This window comes from Rutidosis leptorrhynchoides, chromosome 3 (assembly GCF_046630445.1).
Source record: "Rutidosis leptorrhynchoides isolate AG116_Rl617_1_P2 chromosome 3, CSIRO_AGI_Rlap_v1, whole genome shotgun sequence".
NCBI classification, from domain to species: domain Eukaryota; kingdom Viridiplantae; phylum Streptophyta; class Magnoliopsida; order Asterales; family Asteraceae; genus Rutidosis; species Rutidosis leptorrhynchoides.
Window position 1 is genome coordinate 392039682 of NC_092335.1, and position 21705 is coordinate 392061386.

The window sequence follows — 21705 nt, forward strand, 5'->3', positions numbered from 1 at the left end:
AATCTAAACAAAAAAAGTATAGGTTTCTAGTCGGAAAAATAAGTTACAAGTCATTTTTGTAAAGGTAGTCATTTCAGTCGAAAGAACGACGTCTAGATGACCATTTTAGAAAACATACTTCCACTTTGAGTTTAACCATAATTTTTGGATATAGTTTCATGTTCATAATAAAAATCATTTTCTCAGAATAACAACTTTTAAATCAAAGTTTATCATAGCTTTTAATTAACTAACCCAAAACAGCCCGCGGTGTTACTACGACGGCGTAAATCCGGTTTTACGGTGTTTTTCGAGTTTCCAGGTTTTAAATCATTAAGTTAGCATATCATATAGATATAGAACATGTGTTTAGTTGATTTTAAAAGTCAAGTTAGAAGGATTAACTTTTGTTTGCGAACAAGTTTAGAATTAACTAAACTATGTTCTAGTGATTACAAGTTTAAACCTTCGAATAAGATAGCTTTATATGTATGAATCGAATGATGTTATGAACATCATTACTACCTTAAGTTCCTTGGATGAACCTACTGGAAAAGAGAAAAATGGATCTAGCTTCAATGGATCCTTGGATGGCTCAAAGTTCTTGAAGCAAAATCATGACACGAAAACAAGTTCAAGTAAGATCATCACTTGAAATAAGATTGTTATAGTTATAGAAATTGAAACAAAGTTTGAATATGATTATTACCTTGTATTAGAATGATAACCTACTGTAAGAAACAAAGATTTCTTGAGGTTGGATGATCACCTTACAAGATTGGAAGTGAGCTAGCAAACTTGAAAGTATTCTTGATTTTATGAAACTAGAACTTTTGGAATTTATGAAGAACACTTAGAACTTGAAGATAGAACTTGAGAGAGTTCAATTAGATGAAGAAAATTGAAGAATGAAAGTGTTTGTAGGTGTTTTTGGTCGTTGGTGTATGGATTAGATATAAAGGATATGTAATTTTGTTTTCATGTAAATAAGTCATGAATGATTACTCATATTTTTGTAATCTTATGAGATATTTCATGCTAGTTGCCAAATGATGGTTCCCACATGTGTTAGGTGACTCACATGGGCTGCTAAGAGCTGATCATTGGAGTGTATATACCAATAGTACATACATCTAAAAGCTGTGTATTGTACGAGTACGAATACGGGTGCATACGAGTAGAATTGTTGATGAAACTGAACGAGGATGTAATTATAAGCATTTTTGTTAAGTAGAAGTATTTTGATAAGTGTATTGAAGTCTTTCAAAAGTTTATAAATACATATTAAAACACTACATGTATATACATTTTAACTGAGTCGTTAAGTCATCGTTAGTCGTTACATGTAAGTGTTGTTTTGAAACCTTTAGGTTAACGATCTTGTTAAATGTTGTTAACCCAATGTTTATAATATCAAAAGAGATTTTAAATTATTATATTATCATGATATTATGATGTACGAATATCTCTTAATATGATATATATATACATTAAATGTCGTTACAACGATAAACGTTACATATATGTCTCGTTTCAAAATCATTAAGTTAGTAGTCTTGTTTTTACATATGTAGTTCATTGTTAATATAATTAATGATATGTTTACTTATCATAATATCATGTTAACTATATATATAACCATATATATGTCATCATATAGTTTTTTTACAAGTTTTAACGTTCGTGAATCACTGGTCAACTTGGGTGGTCAATTGTCTATATGAAACCTATTTCAATTAATCAAGTCTTAACAAGTTTGATTGCTTAACATGTTGGAAACATTTAATCATGTAAACATCAATCTCAATTAATATATATAAACATGGAAAAGTTCGGGTCACTACAGTTTAGTCCCAAACCATGCTCGTTGGGTCGTTTAGTTTATAAACTATCATTGTATTCGGTCAAACTTGTATTAACTTAATTAATGGCCTTTGTGCCTTTTGTAAACATTGGAAATGGTTGTACGTTTTAATGGAACTTGTGATTTGGTCTACATATTTAATTGGCGCATAAATGTGTATATATATATAAAAAAAAAAAAATTATCGTACGGAGTACGGGTTGGGTTGTTTCAAGTGTCTTGAAAAATGACCTAATTCTCCACAGTTGTAACAAGTAACAGTATTCATATCAAATCCCAGTTTTGTATCTTTGGTCAGACTGATCAGTTTTCCAGTTCGCTCTTCGTAATCTCTTGCTCTTCTCACAAGATTTGCCATACCCCAAATAATATCTTCATCTCTATCAAGTTAATGATACTCTTCTATTGTTAGATAAATGTTACACACACGACCATCAAGATAACTATCATAAGAATTAATAAGGCTTGATAGTAAAGCTATATCTTCACTAATCTTTTCTTTCCCAACTTTCCTTATGTTTTCAATCTTAAGTGCAGAAAGAACATCTGATGCAGTCGGTGTAGATGACTCTATAGTATTGGAAGTAGGCTGTGATTGAGTATTAAGAGAACATGGTGAAACTTGTGGTGGATACGAAGGTTGTTGAATAGGTGCACTGCTAACATTCAAACCATACATATTCTGATTGTTCGTAGCAAAAGCTGGTTGAAATGGTGCATGAGCTGACTTAGGCGGTGTGTAACCATTTGGACAATACATTTTCGTTTCTTGAACTTGTTTTGACCACTTGACTTTGTTTAATAACTCTAATTCTTCTTCCTGAAGTCTTGCAATAAACGAGTTCACTGTAGCAGTAGCAAGTTCTCCACTGGTTTTCATAGTTAATACGAAACCATTCCATTCTAAAGGTAATGCTCCAGCTAGACATGTTACTTTGTCTTTATCTTCAATGGTTACATCATGCTTATGTATTTCAGCTAGCAAATGATGATATCTTTCAACCAATTCTGTAATAGATTCTCCAACTTGCCAGTGAAAACGATCAAACTCAGCTTTCAACTCTAAACCTTTTCTAGTTCTGTAAGATGAATTCCCTTCATTAAAAGGACGAAGTGCTTCCCATATCTTGAATGAGTTATCATGACACATAAATTGATGGAAAATCGGACCATCAAGAGCACTTGTCAAGTTACAGTACATCTTCTTTTCTAAGTTATACTCTTCACGTTCTTCCGAAGGCATATTATGCAATGTAAACAATTCATTTGTAACAGGTGAACGTGGCCATTGAAATTCGGTTTCAATGTACTTCCAAAGCTTCGTGTCCTGACCATCAGACCAAATGTTAAATCTCGACTTCCAAGTGGAATAGTTATCCATATTCATTAACCTTGGACATTTTGTACCACTTCCGGATTCACTCTCAGCAAGGAGTAATCGTTGAGTCATATTCGTAATACTCTGAACTAACTGTGCAGCTAACGCATAATCGTTTGAATTAAACATCTTAAAATTTTTTACCAAAGGTAAACCGTGCGGTTCGGGATATCAACCGTACGCATGACAATCTCAACCGTACGTGTCACAACTCAAGCGTACGTCTCACTACTTAATTGTATGTGATGACCCGGGAATTTCTGACCAAATTTAAACTTAATCTTAATATGAATTCGAGACGATAAGCAAAGTCTATAATGTTGAGTCTCAAAATTTTTGAACTGTATCATATATCCATTTGACCTTCGACTGTTCTCGACGATTCACGAATAATTGTTTGTAATTAAATATGTATGTATATGTGTGTGTGTGTGTATATATATATATATATATATATATATATATATATATATATATATATATATATATATATATATATATATGAAATCCGTATTATTACTTGTTAGTAATTATTTGTTATTATTATTTAGAATTATTATATATATTATCTGATTATATACTACAAAATAGGAAATAGTACGAGTTGTTATCTTTCACAATCAATCTAATTTAGTTGTTGCTCTTGATTGATACTACATTGCTGTATATCGAATCATATATCCAATATCAAACAAAGTTTGTTATCAATTCCAATTAGTCATATAATCTTTACAAATTCTGTTAGCTAGGAGATTCTTCCTGTCTCTAATCTAATTACATGTCATAATTGAATCCGATAAAAACAAATTCTGTTAACAATCCAAATCAACTTTAATTATTTTTTCTTACTTCCCTGTTCCTTCTTCCAGTTCTGTCGACCACAAAAGAGACTTACATTTAATTTCTATATTATATAGCTCCATGTATTCGATGGCCATCACAACAAGACCAATATTTGTTGAACTTCTAAACACCATAACATCAACTATAACCATCAACTATTTTCATTTAAGAACAAACCTAAACCCACTGGTTTGCTAACGATCCCAACACACCACCTTCACAACCATAAACCCGGCACAACACCAACAAAACACATGAACTACAGCCTGCTATTACGTTAGTTTTCTGTTTCATTTGGAACCACCAAACTGCCATCATGATCAACCACCTACAACTCGTGTTTCTTTTTCACTTTATAACCTCATACAAAAAACAAATACCGCTATAATCCTAATTCAATCATCGTTATATTTATTACTTCCCTATCCGACTTGCAGTAACAAGATTATTATCGTATTGCCACTCAAAGAAATTAAATCATCACCGTCGAATACCTTTCACTGCTTCCTGAGTTCTTCGAGTTATTCCAATCTGTTACTACCACCACACTTCAATAATTGATGCTGCAGATATATGCTTCGGTTCTATTAAAAGGAGATGATAGTGGTATACATAATGATAGATACATATGATACATGTGAATATGATATTAATAATGAAGATAGGATAATGATATTAACAAATGCATGATAGTTGTCTTAAAGTAGGACCGACACCTCCCACTAGCTCCTTTTTAATTATAAGATCAAAAGTGAGGTGGGACTGCCAATCGATGCTATTACTATGTTACAGTAAGCCGTGGTTTACTTCTTTTCTTGGGCTAAGATTCTATACAACCGCAGTTGGGCTGCTCTTGGGCCTTTCAATCGTTGGGCTGCCATAATAGTTTGGGCTAGATTGATACGAATCAATTACAGCAGCAAACCGTCTCCCATATATATTTTTGTACGAATTATGATGATGATGTGTTTATGTTTTCAGAAGAAACAAAGTCACCCCAAACACTCCACAGTGAACCACCAAGACAACTCAAACCCATTCAAACACTAACTATTGTTGTCGATAGCTGTTAATGTTTCTGTTTTCTATATCTTCTGTTGCTGTTACTATTAAACGTAGAGGAAGAAGATGAATAACGAGAGCATAGATAATGATTGAGGGTAGATGAGAATTTATAATGATTGTGGAGATAATGAAAGGTACCCGATGATAATTATGATCATAAAAGAAGAGGATGCCTGCGTATATTTTTTGTGTTGTTGTTTCTGCTTTTTCAGACTGAAAACCCTCAACAACTGCTATTCGATTTTAATTGTTGGATTAACATATTTGGGATGCTAATGGACTGATATGTTCGGTTGCTATTTGGGCCAAAACCCAAATTTAATCAGATGATAGAAGGAGGTGGAAATGGATAACGTGATTAAATATAAATCGATTACGGTATTAAACAGAAATGAGGCGACAGAGCCATGGTTTTGAGTGTTGGGTTAATGAGAGGTCGAGGGTTCGAGTCTGAGCAGTGGCATTTTTTTAAAGCCTTTTTAAACCCTTTAAAGGTAGTAGTTTATTTATACTATTATTATGAATATTATTATTATGATTATTGTTATTGTATTTATTATCATTATTAGCATTCTTATAAAATTATCATATATATTTTTTTTTATTAATAAATGTATTTTTAATAAAAAAAAATTTTATTATTACAAGTAGTATCATTTATTATTATTATTATTATTATTATTATTATTATTATTATTATTATTATTATTATTATTATTATTATTATTATTATTATTAATATTAACATTATTATCACTATAATCCTTATTAAAATTCTAATACTATTATCATTATCTCTATCTTTATGATTATTATTACTATTGAATTTATTTTAATAAAAATTTAACATACCTTTTGAATTTACATTAATAATATGTAATAAGCTAAGTATTTCAAATATTGAAAATAAATATATTTAAGATATGCATTAAAATAACATATAAATTAAGATACATATAAACAAAGTATATACTAGAAATTAGTATAAGACTTTTATAAAAATAATAATATATAACTTGTCTAATTGTTATTATGTGTATTAATATAAATAATTGATATAGGTTCGTGAATCCGAGGCCAATCTTATACTTGTTCAATGTCGTCATATGTATTTTTACTATAAAATACAGTATGGTGAGTTCATTTTAATCCCTTTTTACTCATTACATTTTGGGCTGAGAATACATGCAAATGCTTTATTAACTGTTTTATAATATTTATATGCGTGAGTTTCATTTGCCCTTTTTACTCTTTACGTTTTTGGGCTGAGAATACATGCAAATGTTTTATTAACTGTTTTACAATATTTATATGCGTGAGTTTCATTAATCCCTTTTTAAATTCTTTTGCAATATATATTTTTGGGACTGAGAATACATGCGCTGCTTTTATAAATGCTTTACGAAATAGACACAAGTAATCGAAACTACATTCTATAGTTGGATTATCTAATCGAATATGCCCTTTTTATTAAGTCTGGTAATCTAAGAATTAGGGAACAGACACCCTAATTGACGCGAACTCTAAAGATAGATCTATCGAGCCCAACAAGCCCCATCCAAAGTACCGGATGCTTTAGTACTTCGAAATTTATATCATGTCCGAAGGAGGATCCCGGAATGATGGGGATATTCTTATATGCATATTGTGAATGTCGGTTACCAGGTGTTCAATCCATATGAATGATATTTTTGTCTCTATGCATGGGACGTATGATTATGAGAAATGGAAGTATGAAATCTTGTGGTCTATTAAAATTATGAAATGATTATTTATGATAAACTAATGAACTCACCAACCTTTTGGTTGACACTTTAAAGCATGTTTATTCTCAGGTACGAAAGAAATCTTCCGCTGTGCAATTGTTCATTTTAGAGATATTACTTGAAGTCATTCATGACATATCTCAAAAGACGTTGCATTCGAGTCATTGAGTTCATCAAGATTATTATTAAGTCGATTATATTTGGATATATTATGAAATGGTATGCATGTCTGTCAACTGTCGATGTAAATGAAAGTTTGTCTTTTAAAAACGAATGCAATGTTTGTAAAATGTATCATATAGAGGTCAAGTACCTCGCGATGTAATCAACTATTGGGAATCGTTTGTAATTGATATGGACTTCGTCCGGATGGATTAGGATGAGTCTTCACATTTGGTATCAGAGCAGTGGTCTTAGCGAACCATGTCTGCATTAGTGTGTCTAACTGATAAGTCGTTAGGATGCATTAGTGAGTCTGGACTTCGACCGTGTCTGCATGTCAAAAGTTTTGCTTATCATTTTGTGTCAAAAATTACCTGTTTATCATTCTTAGAGAATCACTTGCTTATCATTCTTAGTCTAGACACGTTTTACTGCATTGACTGCATGAATAGTGAATAGACAAAATTCATATCTTAGCGTATCTGCTACTTCATATCTTAGCGTATTAGTTACTGTAACTTTGCCTGACAACTTCCGTAGATTCCTCCGTAACTTATGAGATTTTAGTATTATATATGTATATGTAAATTATGTATTGCAGGATACTAATCTACATCCTATAATCTATTTCTTATCGAAAATCCATCATCTGATCGTACGAGATGAATCCCTCAACTAGATCGAGTCCCTCGGATTCCAACAGCTATTCCGACATAGATGTTCACCTAAGCTCCGAAAACAGCGTCATCGGCATGAATCAACCAATCAGCCATTTTCAATTCATCTGATGGGTTCGTAGTCGACTTAATTAATGGAAACGCGCAGAAGGCAATCCCTTCCACCAACCGAATTCACCTCTTGACAATGAACCTGAAGCGTTTACCGGCGAACCTGTTCGAGACACCATTTTCAGTCTCATTTCCGGGGTAACTTGACAAGATTATATTCTATCCACAATTCTGAACCTTATTCATCCGCTCGTTCCGACCGACAATCATCCTGGAGTAATAAGTCAACAAACTTCGCGCTTGAATAATCAATTCGGAGAATATGGTGCAAAATGTACCAGCTTCAGCAACATCACCGGCACCAACAGTACAATCAATAACAGCACCAGTACCATCAACAATCCATGCTTCAACATCATCATCTGTACTTTGAGTATGATCTTCGTTCGACATGTCGAATATGTAATCTCTAAAGTTTTAAAGATTATTTATTCTAGTTCCAACCGAAAAGCAAATGAGTTTAATATTATATTAACTCATTAAATCCATTAATACATCTGAAGAAAATATATATGTATATATGTTTTCATAAAGATTGTAATTAAAAATTCTCTTGTACAAACTATTAATGGTGAAAATATTTTAGCGGGTAGGTAATACCCGAGGACTATTTAAATTTCACATTAATAAGTTACATTGTACGTTCTTCGAATCTGTTTCAACAGTCATATACTATCCTACTTACATCCACCGATATACAAATCTGTTCACCACCGAATAACCATATTCATCCAAATACATATTTGGATTTTGACCTATCAGAATCCAACAAGTGGCATAATGAAGAAATAATGGACACAATAAAAATTGATTAGAAACAGATTAATTAACAAAATGAAATTCTATTAAGAATCCACGCTGACAAAATCCTAGCTAACTGTTCCTAGCTAACTGTTAATTCCGTATTACCATTTAATTATAGCAATTTATTTATCGCAGTTTATTTATCGCAATTTACATTCTCGCAACTTTATTTATCGTCATTTAATTTCTGTTATTTATTTTACGCACTTTAAATATCGGGACATGTATACAAGGTTTTGACATATCATATCGACGCATCTATATATATTATTTGGAATCGCCATAGACACTCTATATGCAGTAATGATCGAGTTCTCTATACAGGGTTGATGTTGATTCTCAAATAATATATATACTTTGAGTTGTGATCGAGTCTGAGACATGTACACGGGTCACGATATTTATTAATCAATTCGAATATTATATATTAAATTATATATGAATTACTGGACTGTTACTGTGGAATATCAACTGTGGACTACCAACACTGGACAATTAAAATGAATTAAAATATTGATTATAACATATGAAACTAAACAATTCTTCAAGTTTGCCACTTGATTTCATCTTAAACCTCATTTGTATCTTGACGATTACAATCCGCGTTCAAACCTTTCATGATTCTTGAAAACACCTCAATCGAGAGGATGAACCAACTGCACATTTCCTATGGAAGAAAAGATCGATGCACATTATTATGCACCTGAAAACACTCGGAACTTGAGTAAACGTTTAACGCATAGCTGTGCTAATTCCTTTAGCATTATTATTATCGAAAATAAATTTGCAATCTCTTTCCAAATTAGCCAATTTTGTCACAGCTCCAACAAGTCAACTTCGACTTTTCGTTCGAAACAACCTTATTATAACCTTGATATGTATACGTGCTCTTTTATTGTTACCGGAAAACCTTTTATATTACACCATGTTACCATCAGCGTTTAATCATCTAAAAACACAACTCATTTGAAACCACCTCGGATTAATAACCGATGATTCAGATATCATAGCATTAAATGCAGAGGAAACAGAAAAAATGGTAGATGGTCTAAACGACCAAAAGTTTGATGATAAAGAAAGGAGTGTTAGGAACTCTCGATAGGAAATTGGGTATCATGAAGGAGGCCAGGAACAAATACAAGGACCAAAACCTATATTCAAAGAATTCAGGTAATTCTGGATCCGTTGAAATCTTTAAAGAATATCTTGCTCCGAAGTCATGTTAAAATCTTACGGAAAAATCTGTCTCCATCAACCATCAAACTTAGAAATTCCAAAAAAATAAAAAATATCATCATCAATATCTTCGATATTTCTGAGGATATTTTCATAACTATTCTCGTCCGAAATTATATACCTCTTCGTGCTTCCTGTGTATCATTATATTGGAAACATTTAATAGAAAATTTAGTACCGAAAAACAGATTATGCGAAACTATGAAGAAAGTCGTGGACAAATCACAAAGAATAAGTTTGACTTCAAAGAATCCAAATGATTCAATGTCTGCTAAAGTCTTTAGAGAAAATCTTGCTCCTTACTCTAAATCCTTGCAGACAATAGTTTCTATCATCCTCTGATCTTAGATATTCAAAGATATCATCGTATCTTTCATTATAAATATCCTCCATATTTCTGAAGATATTTTCATAACTATTCTTATCTGAAGTCTTTAATCCCTTCGTGCTATCAGTGTTACATCATATAGAAACTGTCAGTTTCTATATTCTGTAAACTTTCAAGCTTAAAATATGAATGTTATTGGAGTAATGTTGGGAACTGATGCATGAGTTAGTATAATATAATGACACTTGATCAACGTGATTATATTACAGTAAGTCATGCTGAGTTTCTATTGGGACATGATGATTCACAGATCATAACGTCATCTTGTGCCATGTTACATAACTCTTTCACTCTGAATAAATTCTGAGCATATCAAGAAAATATATTCTTGATAGTTCTATTCTCAATGATTCTGATAATTTGACAAATCAAATCGTGCTATAACGTTATTTCTTGTTTAGAACATTAAATTCATTCGAAACTCCATATCTACGAATTCTGGACCATTACCAGAGATGCCCAATCGTAAAAAGAAGAAACGAAGGGACAAAACTCCAGAAGAAATAGAAAATTGGAGTATAAATCGCAGCAAAATAGGAGAGAGCATTAACTGTGGATGACAATGATTATAGAAAACGGAAGCAGGGACTTCGAAATATAAGAGAAAATATAAAGCCCAATAGCAACACGGAGATTACAAACCATGGATATTAATAAGAATAGTAATATAAAAACACGGTATAATTAAGAATAGTATCACCCCAAGGTAATAGTAGAAGTGAACAGGTTCTTCTGGTGGAAGATTGAAAAGAAGGATGACAGAAATGATAATTAGGAAAATAACAAGGATTAGAACGGGATTAAGCATTTTCACAATCTTTTGGATGTATGAACTAAGAAAGAAAGTATGGGAATGGTGAGATATAATGGAACGGAAGAGTTTAATTTATAATGGAAATATCAGATAGATAATCGAGGCAGATCACCGGATTTAATTATAGAGATCTTATTTTCCTTACTCGCCGAAGAATCAAATCTTTTAGATTTCGAAGATTTTCTTTAAATCCCTTAAACTCCAGAAATCCACCATACCTACGTCAAAGGATATGATGAAACATTATTATCTCATTTCACTATTTTAAGATAGCTTCACTCTTGCTCTTCGAATAATCGAATTATTTTATCTGTATTATTTAATAATGATAAAACTCTATTTATCAGCTCAAATTCGTCAGGAAAACATATTTATTGTTAGCCATGACGACCTCACTCAAATTTCGGGACGAAATTTCTTTAACGGGTAGGTACTGTGATGACCCGGGAATTTCTGACCAAATTTAAACTTAATCTTAATATGAATTCGAGACGATAAGCAAAGTCTATAATGTTGAGTCTCAAAATTTTTGAACTGTATCATATATCCATTTGACCTTCGACTGTTCTCGACGATTCACGAATAATTGTTTTTAATTAAATATGTATGTATATGTGTGTGTGTGTGTGTATATATATATATATATATATATATATATATATATATATATATATATATATATATATATATATATATATATATATATATATATATATATATATATATATATGAAATCCGTATTATTACTTGTTAGTAATTATTTGTTATTATTATTTAGAATTATTATATATATTATCTGATTATATACTACAAAATAGGAAATAGTACGAGTTGTTATCTTTCACAATCAATCTAATTTAGTTGTTGCTCTTGATTGATACTACATTGCTGTATATCGAATCCTATATCCAATATCAAACAAAGTTTGTTATCAATTCCAATTAGTCATATAATCTTTACAAATTCTGTTAGCTAGGAGATTCTTCCTGTCTCTAATCTAATTACATGTCATAATTGAATCCGATAAAAACAAATTCTGTTAACAATCCAAATCAACTTTAATTATTTTTTCTTACTTCCCTGTTCCTTCTTCCAGTTCTGTCGACCACAAAAGAGACTTACATTTAATTTCTATATTATATAGCTCCATGTATTCGATGGCCATCACAACAAGATCAATATTTGTTGAACTTCTAAACACCATAACATCAACTATAACCATCAACTATTTTCATTTAAGAACAAACCTAAACCCACTGGTTTGCTAACGATCCCAACACACCACCTTCACAACCATAAACCCGGCACAACACCAACAAAACACATGAACTACAGCCTGCTATTACGTTAGTTTTCTGTTTCATTTGGAACCACCAAACTGCCATCACGATCAACCACCTACAACTCGTGTTTCTTTTTCACTTTATAACCTCATACAACAAACAAATACCGCTATAATCCTAATTCAATCATCGTTATATTTATTACTTCCCTATCCGACTTGCAGTAACAAGATTATTATCGTATTGCCACTCAAAGAAATTAAATCATCACCGTCGAATATCTTTCACTGCTTCCTGAGTTCTTCGAGTTATTCCAATCTGTTGCTACCACCACACTTCAATAATTGATGCTGCAGATATATGCTTCGGTTCTATTAAAAGGAGATGATAGTGGTATACATAATGATAGATACATATGATACATGTGAATATGATATTAATAATGAAGATAGGATAATGATATTAACAAATGCATGATAGTTGTCTTAAAGTAGGACCGACACCTCCCACTAGCCCCTTTTTAATTATAAGATCAAAAGTGAGGTGGGACTACCAATCGATGCTATTACTATGTTACAGTAAGCCGTGGTTTACTTCTTTTCTTGGGCTAAGATTCTATACAACCGCAGTTGGGCTGCTCTTGGGCCTTTCAATCGTTGGGCTGCCATAATAGTTTGGGCTAGATTGATACGAATCAATTACAGCAGCAAACCGTCTCCCATATATATTTTTTTACGAATTATGATGATGATGTGTTTATGTTTTCAGAAGAAACAAAGTCACCCCAAACACTCCACAGTGAACCACCAAGACAACTCAAACCCATTCAAACACTAACTATTGTTGTCGATAGCTGTTAATGTTTCTGTTTTCTATATCTTCTGTTGCTGTTACTATTAAACGTAGAGGAAGAAGATGAATAACGAGAGCATAGATAATGATTGAGGGTAGATGAGAATTTATAATGATTGTGGAGATAATGAAAGGTACCCGATGATAATTATGATCATAAAAGAAGAGGATGCCTGCGTATATTTTTTGTGTTGTTGTTTCTGCTTTTTCAGACTGAAAACCCTAAACAACTGCTATTCGATTTTAATTGTTGGATTAACATATTTGGGATGCTAATGGACTGATATGTTCGGTTGCTATTTGGGCCAAAACCCAAATTTAATCAGATGATAGAAGGAGGTGGAAATGGATAACGTGATTAAATATAAATCGATTACGGTATTAAACAGAAATGAGGTGACAGAGCCATGGTTTTGAGTGTTGGGTTAATGAGAGGTCAAGGGTTCGAGTCTGAGCAGTGGCATTTTTTTAAAGCCTTTTTAAACCCTTTAAAGGTAGTAGTTTATTTATACTATTATTATGAATATTATTATTATGATTATTGTTATTGTATTTATTATCATTATTAGCATTCTTATAAAATTATCATATATATATATTTTTTTATTAATAAAAGTATTTTTAATAAAAAAAAAATTATTATTACAAGTAGTATCATTTATTATTATTATTATTATTATTATTACTATTATTATTATTATTATTATTATTATTATTATTATTATTATTATTATTATTATTATTATTATTGGTATTAACATTATTATCACTATAATCCTTATTAAAATTCTAATACTATTATCATTATCTCTATCTTTATGATTATTATTACTATTGAATTTATTTTAATAAAAATTTAACATACCTTTTGAATTTACATTAATAATATGTAATAAGCTAAGTATTTCAAATATTGAAAATAAATATATTTAAGATATGCATTAAAATAACATATAAATTAAGATACATATAAACAAAGTATATACTAGAAATTAGTATAAGACTTTTATAAAAATAATAATATATAACTTTTCTAATTGTTATTATGTGTATTAATATAAATAATTGATATAGGTTCGTGAATCCGAGGCCAACCTTATACTTGTTCAATGTCGTCATATGTATTTTTACTACAAAATACAGTATGGTGAGTTAATTTTAATCCCTTTTTACTCATTACATTTTGGGCTGAGAATACATGCAAATGCTTTATTAACTGTTTTATAATATTTATATGCGTGAGTTTCATTTGCCCTTTTTACTCTTTACGTTTTTGGGCTGAGAATACATGCAAATGCTTTATTAACTGTTTTACAATATTTATATGCGTGAGTTTCATTAATCCCTTTTTAAATGCTTTTGCAATATATATTTTTGGGACTGAGAATACATGCGCTGCTTTTATAAATGCTTTATGAAATAGACACAAGTAATCGAAACTACATTATATTGTTAGATTATCTAATTGAATATGCCCTTTTTATTAAGTCTGGTAATCTAAGAATTAGGGAACAGACACCCTAATTGACGCGAACTCTAAAGATAGATCTATCGGGCCCAACAAGCCCCATCCAAAGTACCGGATGCTTTAGTACTTCAAAATTTATATCATGTCCGAAGGAGGATCCCGGAATGATGGGGATATTCTTATATGCATATTGTGAATGTCGGTTACCAGGTGTTTAATCCATATGAATGATATTTTTGTCTCTATGCATGGGACGTATGATTATGAGAAATGGAAGTATGAAATCTTGTGGTCTATTAAAATTATGAAATGATTATTTATGATAAACTAATGAACTCACCAACCTTTTGGTTGACACTTTAAAGCATGTTTATTCTCAGGTACGAAAGAAATCTTCCGCTGTGCAATTGCTCATTTTAGAGATATTACTTGAAGTCATTCATGACGTATCTCAAAAGACGTTGCATTCGAGTCATTGAGTTCATCAAGATTATTATTAAGTCGATTATATTTGGATATATTATGAAATGGTATGCATGTCTGTCAACTGTCGATGTAAATGAAAGTTTGTCTTTTAAAAACGAATGCAATGTTTGTTAAATGTATCATATAGAGGTCAAGTACCTCGCGATGTAATAAACTGTTGGGAATCGTTTGTAATCGATATGGACTTCGTCCGGATGGATTAGGACGGGTCTTCACATCGTACGTGTCAAAACTCAAACAAAGAACCAATTACTAAGTCTTAGACATGCGAGTAACGATCACCCGTGTGATTACTCGTACGTTTCACTATCAACCGCTTGATCACTCGTGTGATCAGACTGTAGTCACTTAACCTAACAAGATTATGCTAAACCGTGCGTGTGAGTTCACGAGTGATGTCAACCGTCTGGTCAACCGCGCGAGTGCGAAAATTTTTTGCCCCACTTGTGTGAGCTGCTGTTCACCCTAATTCGCTCAAAATCCCAAGAAATTGATGTTAAACCTCAATTTCTTCGTCCACAAGCTGGATTAGCACTAAACTGAAAAAAACACACTCTCTAATCACAATTACACACGTAAAAATGAATCCTTTTTTTTTTTATCAAAATCACTCTAAAACTCAAAACCCCAAAATAACAAACTCTTTAATCACCAAAAATCACTAGATGATGTTGAAATCACAACTAACGCTCTGATACCAATGATGAAACATGACTAGGAACTTCGAAATCAACAGGTTTAATTCACACAAATGCAGAATTAGTGAATCAAACCATTCTAGTAAATATTGTGATTTTTGGGATTAATTTAGTCAAACCACAACAATGGATTGTGTGATGAGATTAACACCTAGAGCTATTATTCACCTCTTGAGTGATTTAGGTTGAGAGAGAATCAGATAAGGCTACTAGATCTGAGTGATGTGTGTGTAATGAGAGGCTTAACCTAAAATGAAGAACATAATACTTATATACCCCTGTTATTGAGTCAACCGTGCGAGTCAGCCATCACTCGTACGAGTGGGCTGCCTCAGCCGTACAGGTGATCACTCACTCGTGTATGTATACTCAGATTATATTTGTGACTCAGCTCAGCTCAATCGTGCGTATGAGCTTGTCAGCCGTACGAGTGAGACTTCACTCGTACGTCTGACAGAGTCTAATTATGTCAGACATCCTTATCGCATTCCTGCAATACCTGTAACCACATATAAACATAGATAGGATAATAACGAGCGATCATGGTAGCCCATAAACTGAAGTACTATTCACAAACGTAAGCTAGATGTCTAGGAACTTACAGAAAATGCATCAACAAGTTCCAATGTTTCTGAGTGAAAAGGATGTTAAAATTTTGAGATTTTTGGAAATAATGTAGCAAATAATTCACTTAAGCTCAAGACAAGTAGGAGAAGTAAATTCGTCCTAAGAAATGTTGAAAATTTCCTTTTTAAGTTTCCTTTTCCACTTATTTAGTTAACCTGATTATCCTAATCTAACTACTATGAAAACTATTAAAAACATACGAGTTATCTCTCGAGAAGCCCTTGTTTTTGTTCGAGTAACGAGCCAGACTCTAGCCTTATTTCTCCGAAAATGCAGGTGACTCCCTTGCATCCATCAGTAAATACAAGAGGTAATATTGGAACATACCTAAACGTTTGAAGCAGACATAGAATAAGGTATGTCCAATGAGAGGAGAAGGTGGTTCGATGTGAATGTTTTGTTTATCTTGAGGTATAACAGAGAATCCAACTTCTACCTCCTTGATTGGTGTGGGTTGGTCAAAGAGATCCTCATCACTCCATGATGTGTATGTCATTATGTAGCGTAGTGATGGTTTATAGGGTAGCCTTAACGCAAAACTGGTGGTTAATGGTTCGGCTGGACTGCCGGAGTCTCTGCTGACTGAACTACTGGGTGATGTTTATGTGTTGGATTATGTGACATGATTAGTATGACAATTTCTGTTTGCTATTACATGTAGTTAGTTGTACTCACTTAGCTTCGTGCTAATTCCCCTCCATCTCCTCCCAGCAGGTCGTTAGGTTTTGTAGATATTGCTTTTGGGGAGAAGATGGGAATGAGGATGTTATGTTTGACTAGATTTAACTCTGATGTTGTTTTCCTTTGGTTAAACCGTGTACTTTTGTTAATGTAATGTAGATACAACTTTTCCGGTAAAAATATATTTTGCTGTAGTGACACGTGGCATCAAATGAATTGAACTAACTAGTTGTAAGTCAAAGTGGTTTTACTAATATGATATAATGCTTCCGCGACGTATATAAAAAAAATAAAAATTTTAGCGGTGTCACTATATCGGGGTTAAAATCGTGACTTTTTGGCCGATATCAAACGCGAGTTAATCGTCTTAACCGATTTTGCTCGTTTTTCCTCGTTTTTCATCCGTTTTTAGTGATTCTTGAAACATAGCCTTCGTAATGATATAATCTACCAAATGAAGCAAATAAATGCTTATTTGGATGATAAATTCAATTACTTTATCATAAACGAGGTTAATATCAAGGGTGAAAACGTGACTTTTTAGCCGATATTAACCTGATTCCTATAGAACTGGGAAGTCTTCATCTGGTGATCGAAATGGACTATGGTCCCTAGTTATCTTAGACATCTAAGAAGTCTAGAGAGAATATCATTCTTCGAAGCCAGAGTGTCTTTCTTTGATGTTCAGGCATACCCAATGATGTGGGAGCCTCCTCAAAACATATCGAATGAATCTCTTTCTATGCACAATTGAAATGAGAACCCTATTGAACTTTGGAAAGGAACATGGAAGCATTACCCAGACAAGAGCATTTTGAAGAAGTGTACCAAGACACTTAGACATTAGCATAACCGCCAGAACCAATGCACCTACATCGAGAAGCCGCATGATTAAGTAAGTGTATTCATCATTAGGACAGCCCGGATAGAGAGCGATGTTGAAATGTAAGTACGAATTAGTATAATATAATGATGTTTCACCAACATAATTATATTACAGATTCGTGCAGAAGTTCCAATGTTGTTAGATGAGGAATGGGAAGTGAATCGCAGAATTGTGTTAAATACCGATTTAATAGAATTTGTGAGTTATCGCGATGCCTCGCGAAAAGGAATTGGTTGTGTTTTGATGCAACGAAATCAGGTTAGTGACTTTGGATCTCGACAATTGAAAAATGTATGAGCGGAACCATACATCACACGATTCAGAAATGGGGAGCTGTAGTCCTCGCACTCAAAATATGGAGACACTGTCGGTATGGTACAAAGTGAACGGTCTTTACTAATCATAAGTGGCTGTAACATACCTTTAACCTAAATCAAAACAACATGAGACAGAGATGTTGGGTCGAACTATTGAATATTTATGACTACGAAATTTGCTATAATGCCGGTAAGGGGAATATAGTGGCTGATGCCTGGAGTTGAAAGGAGATATCTAAAACCTCTCCGAGATCGAGCACTGAATATGATTGTCAGTACAAATCTTATTTCACATATTCATGACGTACAACTAGAATTTATGAAAGAAGAGAACATTGTTGCTGAAACCATCAAAGGGATGGGTAAACAATTCGACATAAGAGAGGATAGAACATGATATTTTTTCTAATCGGATTTGGGTACCAAAGTTTGGCTGGGTAAGAGAAATTGTGCTAGATGAAGCACACAAGACAAGATAATAAATTCACCTCAGAACAGTTAAAATGTATCAAGATCGTAAGGCACTGTATTGGTGGCCTAGCTTGAAGGCTAACATTGTTGGAAAAATAATTTCGGGTTGGCTAATAGTTTGACCGTGGTATGTATGTTTCAAAGGTATGCCCATGACATTAAATAATATAAAGTCCATTTATCCTATTCGGTCACATGCAAAGGACAGTCGTAAATTGTTTGACCTACCTTTTAAACAGAAGTTAATTTATTGAACATTTGATAATGGTTTTATAAATTATATAAGTTTGAGATTTATTTAATTAATTAGTTAAAAAAAATTTAGGGTTAAAGCCATAAATAGGCCATATACATTCAGTTTTGTCCAAATGTAGGCTATATACCCCAAAAAATACCAATGTAGGTTATATACTCTTAAAAGTTGTATCGATGTACACAAATTTAACAAGTTACCTGTTGAACCGGTAAAGTTAATTATTTAACATATTTTTGGCATTTTATATGGTTACAATTAGGTCATATACTTTCAGTTTTGTTCCGATGTAGGCTATATATTTTCAGTTTTGTTCCGATGTAGGCTATATACTTTCAGTTTTGTTCCGATGTATCACCAACGTCATCCTCCACGTAGGATGCCACATCATCGTTTAGTTGTTTATCCCTTTAGTAAGTTTTCTTCGTTCATATTAGTACACTTTATGAAAGTATATAGCCTACATTGGTATTTTTCGGGGTATATAGGCTACATTGGGACAAAAATGAAAGTATATGGCCTATTTATGGCTTTAACCCAAAAATTTGTCTAGTGAATAATTAAATAAAGTGTAAGTAAACTAGATACATCGTATCTAGACACCTTTGATTTAACCAATCTTACACTCCACCTCACATGGAAAAGGTAAAAGCATGCTTGGTTTTTATTTAACCCATACATGCAACTAGTAGAGTGTGCATTCAACTAATTTCATCTCAAACTATTCCACATCTTTTCTCTCTTCTTCAAGTAACCAAAATACTTGAGATCCAAATTGGGGTTCGGTTTTGGTGATCTTAAAAGGAAGAAGAAAAGATCCGTTAAGAAAAAGGTGTAGATCGAGCAGGGTTAGGACTTTGGGTTCCTACCGTTTAGAGGAACTCTTTCTTGGATTCTCAAGTCCGATCTACAAAGGCTACAAAGGTTGTAATCTTATCTTTCTCTTTTTAGATTTAATATTTTGTTTGCTAAAAGTTTTGTACAAGGGTCCTTGGAAGAGTATGATTTTGTAATGTTTTTAAATTCTTCCGCTCACTTTGTATTTGGTATCATACTCCAACAGTGGTATCCGAGCCATCTTGTACAAGTTTTAGCAAACTTTTTCTTGTGATATTTTAGTTTTGATGGATGTGTTGTGCATAAGTCTTGGAGATGATTATGCATAACGAACATGCAAAACATATATCAAATTTTATGTTTTTATATTTCCTAATGTTAATTTAAATCTTGGATTTTTGCAAAATGTTAAATGGGTTAATCTCATCTTAAAAGTTTTTTTAGTAAAAACAGTCTGCCTTTAGCGGACTGTTTCGGGGTTCTAAACTTAGTATTTTTGTATGAGACCATTTCATTTGAAAGCTAACTAAAAGAACTTAAATTTGAAAAAATAATTCATCAAAAACGTATTAGAAATGAGTAAGATATGACCATTTAAAGTTGGATGTTGAATCTGCCAAAATCATTCTGAAAATTGGAGAAGTAACTTGCATGTTGACTAAAAGAGATAAATTGTGTGGATGTTTGGTTATGTTTTTTAGGAATATGAAGTACAAAAATTCATTTCATGTTTTTCATGAAATAAGAAAATGAAATTTGTTTATTATAGACTTTTGTATGCAAATCTCCGACATATATGAATTCACTTAATATGTTTGCTTGGATGGTTTTGGCATGAGAACCATACTTACAAAATATGAAGTGGGTTTACATGCACTTGTTATGTAAACAATGATTGATTATTATAAGTGCCATTAAATGTTGTTTAAATCAATCCTTATCGAAACATGTTATATGAAAATGGATGGTTGGCTCTCCATTTGTTTTGTGTGGTTGTTGTATGTAAATTCCTTTTACCTATTATTATTGATTTTATGTTTATGAGGATATATTGGACATATATTAATATATTAATATAATTTAAATTGATGAATATAATAATACATATTAATGACATAACTATAAATATTAAATACCAACTCTTATCGCATAACAACGAATAATCAAACATAAATTGGCCTATTGAATCTTTCAATACTTAAGTGACCGTCAACGTCTAGGTTCAAGCAGGAACCTTTAAAAGAACCCCAGCAACCATCCCCTAAAGAAAGACCGTCATCACTTGTTTTCAAGAAATATAAATAACCAAAAATATATCCAATTTCCGTATTTACCGCGCTCTCCGGCAGCGGCGCCAAAAAGTTGATCTGTAAAAGTGTGCAGTGCTTAATTTGCCTTTCAAACTTTTAAATTTATTTAACCTTTATTAATACACTTTTAACACCCTAACGAGCAACAAGACCCGATCAGATGTAGTATTTTAGATTATCATCCCAAGAGAGCGTATATGCGATTTTAAGTTGGTTTATTATATAACTTAGTTCTTATTAAAGAACTAAAGATAGATTTTTATATATTTTTCAGTTGTTGAGTTTTATATCTTAGGAAATAGTTGATTGAAGATATGTTTTTAATGAATAAAATAACAAATTCTCAAGAAATAAAATATAAAGAAACAATTAAAGGATAAAAGTAGTTACATGAACGAATAACTTCTAAAGAAATCATATTAGGCAAGTTTCATGACTTATATTAACAC